General features: G+C 37.0%; 1 long non-coding RNA gene across 1 annotated transcript; it reads left to right on the top strand.

Moving 5' to 3' along the window:
* The first annotated feature begins 2,806 nt into the window (after nt 1–2,806).
* On the top strand, nt 2,807–8,054 carry LOC145822312 (uncharacterized). Its single transcript, XR_014363417.1, has 2 exons — nt 2,807–3,262; nt 7,031–8,054. It is a non-coding gene; the product is annotated as an uncharacterized LOC145822312 (long non-coding RNA).
* Nucleotides 8,055–18,417: the final 10,363 nt, after the last annotated feature.

Raw genomic sequence — 18,417 nt, 5'->3', positions numbered from 1 at the left:
TTAAATCACAATAAATGGAAGCGTACGAAGGGGCGGGAAGTTGAAACGATAACTGAGAGGCGTGTGCTCTAACATCCGCGTTGGAATGAGGTTAGCAGCCGAATTTCGGCTCTGACTTTTCGAGTTCGAAACCAAACACTCCAGCTAACTGTCGTTAGTGGAGTGCTTGGGGGACAATTGTGGGGGCCGAATAATGGGAGTCGTAAAGATGCCGAATAATTGGACCTGGAGAGTCGAAATATATATATATATATATATATCGCATTCGGCCTCGTCTCGCTGATTCAAATCTTACCCTATTCGGCTTAATAGCCGGTTGAGCAAGGGACCGAGTGAAAAGCAGTTTGCAACAAAAGAAGCCGAGTAAATAGTTATACGGTGAATTGAGAGTGGGCCCAGTCCCGAGGCCCAAGAAAGAAAAGATATAAATAGAAGAACATCAGCTAGAAAGAGGTATGTGAAAATCAATACGCTTAACTTAAAGTACAAGTAATCCAGAGAGTAGAGACTGACTTGTCCGTCGGAGTGCTAATTCCGGCACCTCCGACCGGAGTGTTTATTCATTTTCAGGTCAATAGCAGAGGATCACGAGCGTCCCCCGGGATCCAAAGAGTATTTCCAAACCACCTTCCCCACAATGAATAAAATAAAAGAAGATTCAAGAACAATATAAATAAATAAATAAATAAATAAAAGATATTAAAATAGTCTAACACTTATAACGTGACATAACTTATCATGTTGTTACTAAATGATTAAGGAAAGCATTCATAATTAGTTTTTATGAAAATTCTGCATAAAAATTCTATTTCTAAGGCATGTATTGGTACCGCATATGTATGTACTTGCAATACCTATGTCGAATTCTAGCAAAGATGGTAACATGGAAAAAAATGTGTCCAATTTACATTTTTTTGGGAATACTAGAGTATATGATAACATTTTAAAAAAATATCTTTTTGTATATTCAACTGAAAAAGATATACTCTAGTTAATCTTCAACGATTACATTCTCCCATCAATAGTACTAACTTTTTTGTTGGTAACTGCCAAAAAATAGTTCAGTCGAAAAGGACTATTGCAAAAATCAAACTGCTATTAGATCCGTGATTTATAAAAAAAGATATTTCAAAGTTATAATTAACCTTCTTGTTACGGTGACTTTGATAGAAACACATATGGTGCAAGTTCACCGGACAACATTTTTTGATTAAGACACATAATCTGCATCTGTGGCAAGCAGCGATTCAAGAATATAGACACGAGGAAAACCCGTACTAATATAATGTTGTCCCAAGACAGACCAGCCCAATGCCTTTGAATTATCATCATGACCTGTCCATTTCTTCATAGATGCTCGAAGATATATGTATATATTCTTTTCAAACTCTTCTTCATGTTCTATTCAAGCCTGAGTGAAACAGCCCACCAGCCTTCATTGTAAATGGGGTTGGTTGGTTCATTGTAGTTTTCATCTTTAAATTTTTTTCAATACCTACCCAATTCCTCTAATTGCCTTTACCATATAACCCACGACTGTCATTAAAGGTGTCCTGTGGACTGTGGAGACCACAAAGCAATATAGCACTAAATTGGAAAGGCACAACACAAGAAAATAGGGAAAAAAAAATGTTGTGAACGGTGGTCGATTGTTTAGGAAATAGGAATCCATACTTGGTGGGAAAAAATTGAAAGCAGGGCATGATCTAACTTTGATAGGGAGTCGCATTTTGTGTGCGTGAGATTATAATTAAGAAAATGTCAAAAAACAATGTTTTTTTTATCAGCAAAAAGGAAGTAATATTTTATTAATTAAAAAAAAATGTTACAAAGAGGGAGAAACAAAAGGAAAATGAAGTTAAGTCAAACAACAATGTGATGATTCATATATCACTAGAAAGGCTACATGATGGAGAAGCAAGATAAATGTGAATTGTGATATACACAAAAGCTTGATAAAGTTGGATTAATATCACAAAGCAATGTTCATGGCATAGCGATCGCAGTTTAAAACCATAAAAGAACAATAGTTTTAAACCATTACCTAACTTTTCACATTGAAATGAAAGATAATGACATGCTTTCTTTTTTATTTTTTGAGAAAAAAGAAAAAAGAAATAGGAAATCCATAAAAAAGTTTGTTCTTAATGAGAGTTGAAAAAGTGACACATACCATACAATGAGAACATAAATACATATGCCAAGATTTGAAGCCCAAAAAGTTTTGGAACTAGATAGCACTAGCATGAAGAAAAAAAGACTAGTACTAGTCAATTTGTTAAGGGGAACTAATCCACCTAACCGCTGTTAGAATATTCACCATTTTTTTTTTTTTGGGGGGGGGAATATCATATAAATAAGAAACAACTAAAATAATTGCAAATAATTGGAGTGAAGTGAGAACTATGTAATTACTTGCATGCAACTGGCACATATCTCATTTATTTTCCACTGATTTGTAATTAGTTTTTCCATTACCATTTATATATGACATTTTGCAACTCTCTTTTTTATTTTTTTTCCTGGTTTTATGAGTGCCAAAATAAAGATGTGGGGATCATGGTAGCAAATGATGCAGTTCAGTAGTAGGACTGTAATGTTCAGGTGTGGCATTTTCACATAATTTATTACATGAAAGTCTTTTAGAAAAAATTAGGAGGGCAATTTTGTAAAATGGTTTGCATAGTGACAGTGGTGGTCCTCTGCCAGTTATGACAGGCTGTTTGGTTTGCAAACTCATGGGGTCCTCACTCAACTATTAAGCTTTTTCATTTCCCTCTCCCACTCTCACAAAAGGTCACACAAACACTCCTCCCAAACACTCCTTTTTGCCTCTTGTTATATAAAATGGGAGTCTGAGGAGAGCACAATTGCATATGACTCTCTCTCTCTCTCTCTCTCTCTCTCTCATAATGTTGGTTTTTGAATGAGAGGGCAACTGGAGGTTGTGGCACAAGAAGGTGAGTGTTGAGCAAGATGGAGAAGCAGGGCACGTGCATTACTAACTCATGCACCAAGGCATATTTTGAAGCGCAGTTACGGCTCTTTGATATTTTTCTGTGTACATAGCATTTCTGATCCTTCTATTACCTCTTGATGAGTTAGTGCTTCATGTGCCCGTCTTCCCCATCATGACCACTCGGCCTTATTACCATTTAATAGCAATACCAACTACCAAGAACAAGAACGAAGTTTGGTGTTTATTGCTGTTGAATCATGCAAGCAAGCATGAATTCATATACCGGCAAAGCTTCATTTTCAGGTAAGTCATAATTTATAAATTTCGCCATAATTAGACATTTTGATGAACGCTTTTCTTATGGTAAGTTAAAATTCAAAGTGTATGATGATTATAATAAGGATAATGATCAAGAGGAATGTTGTGACAATTGTAAATTAGGCAACTATAAAGAGAAGATGAACACGCATCCAGTGGTCCTATAGATTATGACTAGTGTGATTTTTAAACGAAGGTGAGATAGAACTATTGACTTGAGTATCAGATTGGCGGAGAAATTAAACCATGTGGAGGTTACCAGAAGGCATATCCATTGTTGATCCCATGGTTTGAAGTCTCTCTGTGTCTTTCTCTCTATCTGAATTGGGTTTCAAAACTGAAAAAACACTTCAGTTTATAACAAAATGTTGTTTTATTTAACGAGAGTTCCAAAGATATATTTAAAGTTAATCGAGTCTAGTGCCTATGGTTCAGTTCATAGCCAATAGTCTGCACTAATGATTTAACTGTGCTTTGGCTTGAGACAAAAATGTCAAGAAACTTTGACATTTAAAGCCAATTAAAAGCTGATTATTCAACATTTTATGTGAGAGTTCAGAGAATTCCTTGGACTCTTTGGTCATTAGTAACTGACTTGAGGGAATCATTAAGATAGGAATGGAAAAGATGAATTAATTATCACAATGGTCACAAAGACGCTATGCTATATAATGAAAGGTCCAATGTTTTGAGGACATGATTGAGAAGCTTCCAAGAACAAGAGATAATATACATTGGACAGATGTGTTGATCTGGGTATGTATCATCTTTTAAGTTTCACTCATGTTTTACATATATGCATCATCATATTTTTTTTTTTTCTACTGTCATTTTTTCATTTTCTGTTTTTTCCCCTCATTCTTCTTATTTATTTATTTATTTTTGTTCTTCTTTTTATAACGAAAGTGAAGCATTTGAAAATGAAGAATCCCACAAAATGGTTTCAAACAAAACGCATTGAACAATTTTCATGCAAGGTCTTGTGAAGAGATGAATGTAAATGCCACTAAAAAGGGTTCATACTTTGAATCAAAGGACACAAAATTAATAAAAGCACCTGAAACTTAAAACTATAATTTATGTAGTTGTGGAAGGTTTTCTTTTTCACTCTCACTCCCTCCAACAAGACAAGGTTTTAATGTCTTAATCTTGATTTGAACTCATAGATCCAAAACCAAAAAAATAAAGACTTTGAAGTAGAGCAGTAGAAGCAAGTATGGGGGAGGAACGGGAGAAAAATAATGAAAAGATCCTAAAATCTAAATGGGCCCGAGATTTGACAGAGAAAATTGGTGTTATAAAAGTTTAATATATAGTTAAAATCAATTCATTTCTTGGAATCAATGCTCTTTGCCAAAAATACTCATGCAATGTCAGCATGATAATGTACTGATGATGTTCCAAGAAAGTTGATGGATTTACATCATATATAGGCAACTGAGTATCACCAACAAGGAGGCGGTACATTTATGTCTCTATTCCAGCTTTGGTTTTTCTTCAATAAAGCACACACAAATACTTTCTTCTCATCCAATTATGAGATTTCAGGTATCTTCTACAGGAGGATTCTTTCTAATTTGGTTGTGTTTGGAAGCTACTTCACGGAGAGAAATAATTTTACACGGACATGTGTTGTGTTATTTCAGAGTCCCCTCTCTTTCTGTGTTTTCAAAAGTATGATGGTTGTTATCTGTTTTGTCCATGCGTTCCTACAGAAAAAAATTGAGATCTTTTCGATATGCGAATAACCTTTTTGGATTGGAGTTATCTGGGGAAAAAAAGAAGAAGAAGAAAAACAACCGAGAAAATTATTATAATTCAGTGTGTTTTTGGATGCAGTAAAAGGGACTAAATTAGTTTGGCTTTCCAAAACTGATTGTTTATGTGGAAAGCTACTGAGTTTGTGTTTCAAAAGATTGTAGTTTGAGACTCATGATTGAAGTTCTAATGAAGCTTTTAATTTGAATACTATGTAGTTGATCAAGCCTAAGACACTGTTGATCAGCTTCATGGTTTTGTTGAGTTACAGTGAGCAATCTCCAACAATCTCGTCATAATGGAGAATTCTTGCAAATGAAAGGCCAGATTTCATCCCAATTGTAGTAGAGGCCCTGTTTGGTGCAGCTTGTAGTTTTTTTTTTTTTTGGGTGGGGGGGGGGGGGGGAAGATTGTGAGTCTTTTATGCAACTTCTACTTACAACTTATAAGACAAAAGAGTAATGCTAGAGACCCAAAAATTCTACCAAATGTCACACATGGGTGTGGACCCACACCCTGTGAAGCGAAGTCCCACATCGCCGGAGTACTAAAGTAATATTAAGCATATAAGCGTGAGGGCACCCTCACCTTAATAGTTCCTTTTGGGGTGAGTTCTATCCAAAACCATATAACATGGTATCAGGGCCAGAGTACTCAAGAATGGGTAGAGTGTGTGTCCCTGACCTACACGCCGCAGGTGCTGCCGAGTGAGCACGTTGGGCGTGAGGGAAGGTGTGAAGCGAAGTCCTACATCGCCTGAGTACTAAAGTAATATTAAGCATATAAGCGCGAGGGCACCTGCCCTCACCTTAATAGCTAGCTTTTGGGGTGAGTTCTATCCAAGACCGTGTAAGATGGTGTCAGAGCCAGAGTACTCAAGGATGGTAAGATGCGTGTCCCTGGCCTACCTACACGCCGCAGGTGCTGCCGAGTGAGCACGCTGGGCGTGAGGGAGGGTGTGAAGTGAAGTCCTACATAGCCTAAGTACTAAAGTAATATTAAGCATACAAGCATGAGGGCACCTGCCCTCACCTTAATAGCTAGCTTTTGGGGTGAGTTTTATCCAAGACCGTGTAAGATGGTATCAGAGCCAGAGTACTCAATGATGGGTAAGGTGCGTGTCCCTGGCTTGCCTACACGCCGCAGGTGCTGCCGAGTGAGCACGCTGGGCGTGAGGGAGGGTGTGAAGCGAAGTCCCACGTCGCCTGAGTACTAAAGTAATATTAAGCATATTAGCGTGAGGGCACCCTCACCTTAATAGCTAGCTTTTGGGGTGAGTTCTATCCAAGACCGTGTAATACATTCATGTGAGACATTTGGTAAAACTCTTGGTAGAATTTTTGAGATTTCTAATGTTTTTTGAGACAAAAATAGCTTAAACAAACAGAAAAAGCAGATTATTAGAAAGCAAATTCTGCCTTCTTGAATATCAGTTTTCAACTTTCTGGAAGTGAGACGTTGACTCTATTCTGAACTTGTATGAGTTGTGTCACATTCATTGGTAAGGTATTTCAAGTCAATAGTTGCTGAACTTTGAACATGATAATTTTGATATGCTACTTTTTGTGGAAATTGGAAAACCAGATTATAGTAAAATACAATTTTTCTTTTTATATCCAAAATCACACCCTATTCTATTTAGGGTCTCGGAGTCAATTTAATCTTTTGAACACGATCAGAAGCCCGAAAGACAACTTCGAAAGAGGTTGGAATCATCTGCAAATGTGTCCAAAAGAGTAATCAAAGATGAGAATTTTGATTCAAACTCTATTAAATCTGTCTTTGTCACACTTATGTGTCATAACATGAGAACTTAGAATAGGCTTATCCCAATTATCAACCCTAATGTGAATAGACTAGAATGGATATGTTAGGTTTTTATTCTTGACAATTCCGTTTGACAAAATTTCTTTCAATTGTAATTATATTCGATCTTTTATTTCAGTGAAGTTATGAGTTTTAGATGCGAATCCAATCCGAATTGTGCCTATGCAGAGGAGTTTGTGATATTAATTCTTTCATGTTTGCCACTTTGGAACCTTTTAGAAGTTTCACTTGCCTGCAAAAGTACTGGGAGTTGTTTTTTTCTGCTCGAGCGGCCATTTCTGCGCTCCACCGTAGATCAGCTCGAGCGGCCATTCTTGCCCTCGAGTGGAGATCGCGGATCTATTTTCTATAAATATGTGTTTTAATCTGATTTTAGGGTACGACTTTCAGATCTTGTTCTTGGGTATTAGGGTTTTTATCTGGAGCTTCTTTGCATGTTTTCCTTCGATATTTGTGAGAGATTAATCATGAATTGAGTGGATCATATCAAAGTGTTTGTTTGCTTTATTTATTCAATACAAAAGAGAAAGTTGTTCTTCGGTGGATTTTGTGAAATTTGGGTCTGAATCTTTGGTGGATTCTGGAGTGGCTCATCGTCATGGATTCGATATCGGAGTTGTGGATTCAACGTTGGGCAAGATAATTCTGAGGTGAAGACCACGGTGGAAGAGACGTATAGGGGTCGGTTCAGTTCGGACGTGGATTCGCTAGGTAATTGAGAGTACACTTGTGTAATTCCTTTTGTCTTCTTAGTGAATTATTTTGTGCTTTTGCTCGTAGTTTTTTTTTATCACAATTGGATGCGCAATTGGATGCGCTCCAATTGTGGTTTTTCTACGTTAAAATCGTTGTGTCGATTTATTTTAATTGTTTGATTGAGATTGTTATTTACTAGTTAAAATTGATACATAATTACAATTCAATATCTAAGGGATTTCTAAATTTTTCAGGATAGTTGAAGCAGCCTAGACATGAAGTCCAAACAAAAATGTTTGAGAGCTCTAATAATTGATAGGAGCTCTAATTGAGGGTGGGCCCCACTGTGATAATGATGTTTGTGTCGTGTTTTTTTTTTTTTTTTTTTGGTATTTTGATTTTTTATGTCATTAGAACTCATTCATTTAGAGGGATGTATCATTGTTGGAAGTCCAAAACATACAGTGAATGGAGTCATAACTGATATTTTCTCAAATGAGGAAATTATGTTGTCCCGGCAGTTTTAAAGTAATTAAAACGATTAGGTCGATGAATCATTATGATGGGACACTAGATTGACCCGTTAAAGTGCTAATGATAATTAGGCATGATCATACAGGAACTGTATTGGACGGTTCATTACTCCAAATTAAACTTTGATTTGATTCAAAGGCCAAGTTTGAATGGCAGATTGGCCAGACAAAAGCAGTAAAGAACAAAATGTCCAATGCCACACCTAGTCACCGACACCAACCCCTCCTTAATAGTTGGTGAGAATCTATCTGTTATGAATTATAGTGATTCTGCTCTGCCAAAAACTATTTACTCAAATAAAACAAAATTACAACTAGAAGAATGTAAAATGAAACAAAAAACAGAACCATGAGACAACACAAATTTAAATCAGAATGTAAGACCAGAGAGTGCTAGAGCATACAAAAGTACGGAAAAACCTGTTAAGTTAACTAGTTTTCTTAAATGGATTAAGCTAAAATTGACAGCCACAACTACATGAAATAGAGCACAAAAATGCCTCTTTTATAGTAGGCAACAAATTGAATACAATCAATCTTGTTGCAATGTTCATGGTGGGTACGTGATCTTGTGGTTCAGCTCTTCATCAGCAACGTGCAAGTGATTGTATGGCTAGTTCAATGTTCATATGAGAGCTGCAATGATCCAAAACAAAGGTGAGTTTCAATGTGAAACACCGCTATGCACCAAGGATTACTGCTAGAGATTAACAAATTTCAGCTCAAGTCCCTCTCCTCCACCTTGGTCTGTCAACACAACCTTTTTGTACACACTCAAATATGAATATCAAGAACCAAACCCATCAAAAGCTTATTTCATCTACCTTTGCAAACTTCCAATAATTTTAACCTCATTTTGGTGTAGTGTGGGCCTATCTCACTGGATCTCGGATTGAAAATTGGTCTTTAATTGTGACCCATTTCACCCATGAAGATTATGCTTTCCTGCTCAAGGCCCACAAATGTCTCATCATTGTAGCTTTGTTCCATTCCTTTCAGTGATCTAACGGTCAAACCACTCTCACACCGGGAGGGAGCACACACTTCACCCCATTGGACTTACGCCCATTTTTTTTTTTTTTTTTTTCTAAGATTAGTGCCACTCCACAGAAAAGATGTAAGCAAACATTCAATTAGCTTTTAAAACTTTTTGAAGCAATATGAATAGAGAGTTATGGCCCAACAAATTAATAGTAGGAGGGTTTACGTATAGGTTCTAATAGGTAAATTTATTGTCTAATAGGTTCTATTATAATTAATGATAATTTTCATCAAATATTATTAAAAAACGTCACTAATTGTTAGTTTTTAGTAACAATTTAAAATTTTGTCACAAAAATGTCGGGCCTCGTTTGGCAAGTGGCTTTTTTAGCAAAAAAAGTCAAAAAGTTACTAAAAAAGTCAAAAAGTCAACAACCTATACAAAAAAGTCAAAGATTCCCTTTTCTCTCTACTTTTTGCACATCTTTTCGTAAAAAGCCAAAAAATCATCTCAAACATACTAATTTTTTTAACTCATATTTTAGCCAAAATAATCAAAAAGTTACTAAATTAGCCTATTCCCAAACGAATAAATTTTAGTAATAGTTTAAAAAAATGTCGTTAATTTTTAACTTTTTGTGACAGTTTGAAAAATTCGTCACAGAAAACGTTACTAATTATAAGTTTTAAAGACAATTTATAGAAACCGTGACAAAAAAGTCACTAATTGTCAATTTTTAGCGACATGTGCAAAAAATTATCACAAAAAATTATTTTGAGCAATGATTTTGCTAGGACTTATTTTCAATAGAATTTGGTAAGAATTAAGTTAAACTATTAGGACTCATTGGTAGTTGACCCAAGAGAGTTACATATAGGTCATAATAAGTATACTTATTAGGGGTGGGCGTGGGTCGGTTGCTGCCACGGAACCTCTAATCCGTCATCCGTCCGCTAGATTGGCGGATTGGAGAAAATCAATCCGTATCCGTCCGCCAATCCGGCGGTTGTAGATTAAGCGGATTGGCGGTTTGGCGGATGAATGCGAATCGGTTTGGCGGTTTAAAATTTTATAAATTTTCAACATAATTCAACTTGTGCACTTCCTCAAAAAAAAAAAAAAAAAAAAAAGAAGAAAGTATTACAGTAAATGACTTAAAAAAATATTACAATCACTGCATGCCTCATCTAAAGTAAGAAATTTTGAAACTTTAGAATATCACAATCACTGCATGACCCATTCATATAAAGTATTACAGTCTGTGGTTCTTAAAATATAAAAACAATTCAAACCACCAAAACCATGAACAGAGCAGTAATAGAGATTGTATGTCTCTGTATTGTTACATCTATATCTGTTTTTGAAAATAAAAACCAACCAGCATATATCATATTTTCTATTTATTATTTTTAGAGATAGATTTAAAAATAAAAAATATAGATAAATAAGACGTTTTTCTTTTTCAATTCAAAAAATATATTCAAGTTGAAAACTTTTTTTCAACAGAATATTTAAACTCTTTTTTAATTGAAACACAAACAGAATATTTAAACAAACTGGAAACACAAAGTCTTATAGATTAGTAGGGGTGCTTGCGGTTTGGCGGTTCGGTTGCGGTCAAAAGAATCTCAAATCCGTCATCCGTCCGCCAAATTGGCGGACTGGAGAAAATCAATCCGCAACCGTCCGCTCGTCATCATGCATCCGTCCAAAAGGCGGCGGATCGGATCGGTTCGGCCGGTTTTAGCAAATCGGTATATCCGCTGCTCACCCCTAATACTTATTATCCACTAGGTCCTATGATAATTAATGATATTTTTCATCAAATATTAAAAAAAAGTTACAAATTGTTAATTTTCAGTGACAATTTAAAAATTGTCATAGAAAATGTCATTAATTATAAGTTTCAGCAACAGTTTAAAAAATTGTTACAAAAAAATGTCACTAATTTTTAACTTTTAGTGATAGTTTTAAAAAATTATCATAAAAAAATATCACTAATTGTAAGTTATAGTGACAATTTATAAAAATTGTGGCAAAAAAAGTTGGTAATTGTCAATTTTTAACGACATATGTAAAAAAATATTTTTAACAAAGATTTTATTAGGACTTTTGTTTATTAGAACTTGATAAGCATTATCTAATTATTAAAACCAATAGATAATTTACCCAATGTAATGGACTCATTAATAGTTATGACATATTAACATGAAAGGATTGCTTATCAGCTTTGCACAAAATGAACGAATCATCAGCGCAACACTTTGCGCAACATTTGGCATGAAAGCTAAAAATCTATTTTGTGCGACACTTTTTGGAGAAACGTACGTTGCGTTTGGTAGAATTTTATAAATATGATTTGAGAATATGAGTTATATTTTGAATTTATGAGTTTTGAAATTATGATTTGAGTGTAAAAAATTTGTTTGGTGAATGAGTTTTGAAAAAGTTTGAAAAGAGTTTTTGAATTGAGTGATGTGACATAATTTTTATACAAAAACTTACAATTCATAATCAAAATTCTATTCAAAACTCATAAAAAATTAAAAAAAAATTGAAAATATTTTTTATTTAACATATAAAAATAACAAGTGCAAAAAAAAATAAAAAATAAAAAATAAAATCAAGAACACTATTCCGGTCAACCGGTCGGACGTTTGGGAGACATCTGGGTACACGATTTTTCAAATACGGGTGTGGAAATGTGTTTTGAAAATCGTAAACAAACGTGAAATTAGAATGTATGGATAGGAAACTATTTTCAAAATCGTTCCAAACAGAGCCTTATTATATCCTTTAAAAATGCAAACCTAAAGAAACGGTATGCAACTTTGTGGTGTTAGTTTTGTTATTGAAATTTTTTTCGATCTGCATCTTAACACAAATTTACGTAAATTTTCATAAATTTATATAAGAGATCTCACAAAAATACGTGGGTTAAATATAAAGTTGCACAAGTTTAAAATAAGCTTAAGTGAATTTATATTTAATTTATATATTTTTGTAAGATAACTTATTATGGCTTCGTTTGGCAGGAGTTTTTTTTGATTATTTTAGCCACAAAAGACCAAATAGGTTATTTTAGACGTAACAAACAAAATATCACATCCAATCCATAATCATTATAGTCTTCTCTTACAAAAAAAAATCAAAAAAATCAAAAAATTTAAAAATTCCTTCTCAAATCAAACTTTTTAACCCAGACTAAAATAGTCAAAAAAATAAAAAACTAACCCACTTCTCAAACGGTGGCTATGTAATTTTGTAATATGATATATATGATGCACATTATACAAAGAAACATTAAATGAAGTAGTTGATGATTCATTATTTTCTAGTTACCAAACAAATATGGGTCAAAATTATCAACAAGATACAAGATTTGTATACGGTTTTACATATTATTTTTTTATCATTATTTAAAGATAAATTTGATCACTTTGTTTCAAGAAAAAAAAAATTATTTTTAATTTGTTATAAAAACCAATGAAATTAAACCAACCACCACAAGTCACAAACAAAATCCCATTTCACTAAGGTCCTGTTTGTTTGAGGTTATAGGAAGGGGATTAAGCCTACTAATATCTTGGTATTATTAATATTTTGTTTGTTTTGAGAGATGACCTTAAGATTATTAATATCTTGGTATTACTAATACCCTTGGAAGGGGGATTCATAGTAAGGAGGTAGAGATGGTATTAAAAAAATAGTCAGGGAATTAGAAATTTTTTTATTTTTTTATATTGAATTTTTTTAAATATTAATATTTAATTTTTATATTTTTTATTTATTTTATTATTTTATATAAAAATAATTTAACAATTTCTCACTATTAATCCCCTCACTAACTGTGGGGACGTATTTTCTAAATACCAACGCGTGGCAATGTGATACCGACGTGTCAGCCGAGGTGCCACGTGTCCTGGTTGTGATGCCGAGGTTATCTCGACTAGGCCGAGGTTATCTCCGAAGATATCGGAATCCGAGATAAATGGATACGGGGCAAGAGTCCTAGAGTAAAAAGGGAACCTTGCTAAGATAAGGATAAAACTCTTAGGGAGTTTATCTTTATCTCTTGTGAAATCTAAAGTAAGCACTGAATGGGAGTCCATAGAAGTCAGGCTTCTAGTGGGATTAAGATTGAGTTGGTTATAAAAGAAAGGCACCCCCATGGGTCTAAGGTATGCTTTTTATGCTTAAGCTTGTGAGTTTAGCACTTGATTATCTTTGAGAGATATACTGACTTGATCGTCGGAGTGCCCCCGGGTGGAAGAGCAACTGCCGGAGCCTTTTCTTTCTGTTACAGGTTAGTTGAAGCCATCTATTCTACCAGTGCTTTTCCAGCTGATTACTAGGCGGGCAGTGTGGTCAGAAAATTACCCACACAATTTGGCGCCGTCTATGGGAAACTTAGAAGAATAGATAGCCAGTAACGGACAGAAGGAAAACATTGGGGGCGACACTCCTACTGGGAGTGGCAGATCAATTGACCTTGACGTTGAAAGAGACAACCATAATGCAGAAACTCATGACCAGGGACACGGAGAGAAAGACGTCGGCCAGGAGGGCGACACTTCGAAGAGGATAGACCAAGGCAAGTACTATAACGAAGATAACCTTCAGGTATGAAGGGATAGGTGCCTACGAAGGGATGAGAAAGTAAAAGAATTGGCAAACAAGTTGGCAGACCTACAGTCGGTCGTCAACTTCATGATGCAAAACAATGTCATGCAGCCACCATATCCGCTGTAAGATACGCCGATGCCAGCAACTAATACCCAGAAGGGAGGAAGAAGAACAATTCCCGAAGTCCCTCAGTACACTAGGAGCGGAAGGCACTCTCACCGACCTTCTAGGGAAGTCGGACGAAAGGAGCCGAGACGAGAGGAGTCCCAAAGAACGTATCACACGAAGGACCTAGAGCCCAGAGGACATCGGCATGTTCAAGGGCAGGTACTGTGCTTCGACACAACTCATGGAGAAGGGTCAAAAAGGGCTCACCACGAGACCGAGAGTAGTATACCGAAGAGACTGAAGTCGAAAGATAGCCGAGCTCCTGAGCGGAGCAAAGAAGACTTAAGAGATTACCTCAAGAGGAAGCAGCAGATTGCCGAAGCTGAGGTAACATCCCCAGATAAGCTAAGGACACCATTCTCGGTGGAATTGGACAGGTTCGAGGCACCAAAGAGATTCAGTATGCCGAGATTTCAAATATACGACGGCAAGTCAGACCCCAACTTTCACGTCGGACTATATTTGAACTCAATGGCATTGTATAGTGGAAACGAGCCGTTGCTCTGCAAAGTATTCCCCCCATCCTTCGGGGAGATTGCATCAGATTGGTTCCATAAATTACCGAAGGGAAGCGTGAAGACTTTGGAAGGCCTGGCCGAGATGTTTGTGGCCCGGTTTGTGACAAATAAGCTACAGCCATTAAGGGTGGACGCATTGATGGCCTTGAGGATCAGTAAGGATGATGGCCTTAGGGCTTATGCAAAAAGATACTATGAGGTATTCAACCGAATACTAGAATGTAATCAAGAAGTAGCGGTCGTATCATTCAAGAATGGCCTAAAAGACAATTGTCCGCTACGAAAATCTTTGGCAAAAACTTTGCCAAAAAGCATGGAAGAGCTCATGGCAAGAATCGAGAAGTATGCCAGAGCCGAAGAAGACACATCAGCAAATAGGGAGATAAAACAGGAGAAAGGGAACGGCTCGCCGATGCGAGGCCGAGGTAACAATGGAACGAGCAGGCAAGAGGCAGAACTAAGGGCCACACAAGCAGTAACAACCGTGTTCCGGATCCCAATTCCCAAAGTCCTAGATCAAATTCGAAACCAGCCCTATTTCAGAATGCCAGAAAAGACTCTAGGAGAGTTCATGGGAAGAAACATTGGTAGGCATTGTGCCTACTACAATGTAGATGGACATACGACTCAGGGTTGCAGAGCACTAAAAACATATTTGGAAAACCTGGTAAGACAAGGACATCTGAGAGACCTTGTTGATGAAACCAGAACAAGGGAAGAACGGGCGAGATTGCCTCAAGCACCAGAAGCCCCACCTCCCCCAGCACAATAACCACAGGCAGGAGGACCTCGGGTAATCAACGTAATCCACTCAAAGGTCAACGAAAACCAAATCCAAGGAGAAACCCAGAAGGTAAAACACCTACAACATGTCTATCAAGTCGGAGAGAAAAGACATCGGGCAGAACAGTACCAGAGACGGATGATAACCTTCACTGAAGCTGACCTAGAGATGGTCCAGCACCCGCATAATGATGCCTTGGTAGTATCCCTCCAGGTTGGGGAGTGCCAAGTGAAACGCATCCTGATTGACCAAGGAAGCTCTTGTGACATCATGTACATCCGATGTTACAAAGAGCTCGGCCTTCACCCATATGACATGGAACGATCCAACGGCCCAATGGTTGGGTTCAATGGAATGCCGACATGGCCACTGGGAGCAGTAAGCTTGGAGGTACAGGCTGGCACCAGGAAAATCAAGACAGAATTCACCATCATCGACACACCCTCCCCTTACAACGTCATCTTGGGAAGACCATGGTTGCATACGATGGGGGCAGTTCCCTCAACATTGCATCAATTGTTGTGATTCCCAATAGAGCATGGGATAGAAGAAGTCAGGGGTGATCAGCTGCAGGCAAAAATTGCTCCATGGCAGCAATGAAGTCTACTTGCAGCGTTCGAGAGCCAGAGAAGGCAGAAATTGAAGAAGAGGACGTGGAAGTCCTAGAAGACGTCGGCAAGGAGCCAGTCGAGAAGAGCGAAGAGGCACTAAAGAAAATCCTCGTCCAGGATGGGGATGAAGAACTTTTGTGCAAAATTCAAGATCAAGAACTACTTCTCAACACCAAGTTTTCCCCAAAGCAATGAGCAAGCAGAGGCATCCGACAAAGTAATCTTGGATGGAATAAAGAAGAGGCTGCAGGCAGCAAAAGGAAAATGGGTAGACGAACTGCCCAATGTACTCTAGGCATATCGGACTACGCCGAGAAGATCAACTGGGGAAACCCCTTTGCCATGGCTTATGGCACAGAAGCAGTCATTCCACTAGAGATCGGCATCCCTGGAATCCGAACCTAAGGGGTAGAAAACGGAACCAATGATATTCTCTTAGCCCGAGAGTTAGATCTTCTGGAAGAACGAAGGGAGAAAGTTGCAGTTCGGCTTGTAGCATACCAACAACAGCTTGCTAGAGCATACAACAAGAAGGTCAATTCAAGAGAATTTCAGAGTGGTGACCTCATCCTAAGGAAAGTTGTCAACAACAAGAAGGATCCCAGAGAGGGCAAGCTTGGACCAAATTGGGAAGGACTCTACAAGATCATCTCAGTACTAGGAAATGTGGCATACTGGCTTGAAGATAGAAAGGGCAAAGAACTGCAAAGATCTTGGAACACTTGTAATTTGAAATTTTTCTATCATTAAGACTCCTTTGTTCCTTGGCCATTTGCCAAAATAAATAAATAAAGATTTAGTTCTGTTTTCAAGATACTTGACATTGTCTCTGGAGTACATGTATAATGCGAACCCAAGTGAAACTCAGGCTCACATTAGGGGGCAGAGGGAAGAGAAAAGTATTGCTTGACACTTGTTGAAATTTGTGGACAATTTACAAATTAAGTTAAGCCGAAATCATTGGTTAACACTTATTGAAATGTGTGGACAATTTACAAGTTGGTTAAAATGAAAAGTATTGCTTAACACTTGTTGAAATTTGTGGACAATTTACAAGTTAAGTTAAGCCGAGATCATTGTTTAACACTTGTTGAAATTTGTGGACAATTTACAAGTTGGTTAAACCGAAAAGTATTGCTTAACACTTGTTGAAATTTGTGGACAATTTACAAGTTAAGTTAAGCCGAGATCATTGTTTAACACTTGTTAAAATTTGTGGACAATTTACAAGTTGGTTAAACCGAAAAGTATTGCTTAACACTTGTTGAAATTTGTGGACAATTTACAAGTTAAGTTAAGCCGAGATCATTGTTTAACACTTGTTAAAATTTGTGGACAATTTACAAGTTGGTTAAACCGAAAAGTATTGCTTAACACTTGTTGAAATTTGTGGACAATTTACAAGTTAAGTTAAACCGAGATTATTGTTTAACACTTGTTGAAATTTGTGGACAATTTACAAGTTGGTTAAACCGAAAAGTATTGCTTAACGCTTGTTGAAATTTGTAGCAATTTACAAGTTGAAGTTAAGTCGAGATAATTGTTTATCTTCATTTATTGAAATTTGTAGCAATTTACAAGTTGAAGTTAAGTTGAGATAATTGTTTATCTTCACTTGTTGAAATTTGTAGCAATTTACAAGTTGAAGTTAAACCGAATTAATGCTTAACACTTGTTGAAATTTGTAGCAATTTACAAGTTAAAGTGAAACCAAAGACAAGAACTTGCCGAGGTACATCATCGGTTGGCATAACCGAGGTGTGTCACCCCGAGAAGATTTTACAAAGTGGGAAGAATATACGTGCAGAATATTCTAAGTATAGAATAGCCCCAGAACAGCCAAGAAAAGGCAAGATTACAAGCATTCAATAAAAGAAAAAAGTTGTATTAACATTCAAAGATAAAAGGGAACGTCAGCCATACAAGAAGATTACATTGTTTCCAAAGATAAAGAAGAAACAAAGGTAAGCAAAGGAAGAACATAAAGCTAAGACTCCTCTCCATCGGTTTGTTGAATTTGAAGATCAGATACCACCTCGGCCTCATTCTCTGCCACTATCTCGGCGTCAATTTCTTGGAGAGTTTCTTCAACAGTCTTGACCTCAGAAGGGATGTCGACTGGTGCGATGTCGGGAACAGCTTCTTGGACAACCTCATCGCCTTCTTCATCATAAGTCAAGTCTAGGACTTGCTTATTCTGAAGAGGGGACTTGGCCCTATCAGCATCTTTTGATTTTCTAATCAAAGTCTCGTCCTCTTCCTCCTCGGCCTCATCCTCACCATCAGATTTGCCGACATCTTCACTTGGAGTTGGGGCTGGAGGAAATGGCAAGGGAATGTCGTCGGCCTTCCGCAATGGAAAGTCATCAGGAACATTAAGCTTTTTAAGAAGGGACATCCAACCAAGGGTGAAACCCTTGTTGCATGCCTCCTTCACTTGTTTTTCATTTGCCTCAGTAACGTCGGCCATACTCTATGAGTACGCCTTTTCGTCAGCGTCTTTGATATCAGCTTTTTTGGTGGCCAGGGCCTCCTGAAGCTCTTTTTCAGCTTGGGCCATTTTTTTCTCGGCCTCTCTCCTTTGCGATTTGGCCACCTTCCTAATGGCCTCAGCAGCCTCAGCCTTTTCTTCGGCTT

The sequence above is a fragment of the Camellia sinensis genome, chromosome 3 (genome assembly GCF_055761805.1).
Source record: "Camellia sinensis isolate YWXY chromosome 3, ASM5576180v1, whole genome shotgun sequence".
In the NCBI taxonomy this organism is placed as follows: domain Eukaryota; kingdom Viridiplantae; phylum Streptophyta; class Magnoliopsida; order Ericales; family Theaceae; genus Camellia; species Camellia sinensis.
The sequence above is the reverse complement of the archived record's forward strand: the minus strand, read 5'-3'. Positions and strand labels throughout refer to the sequence as shown.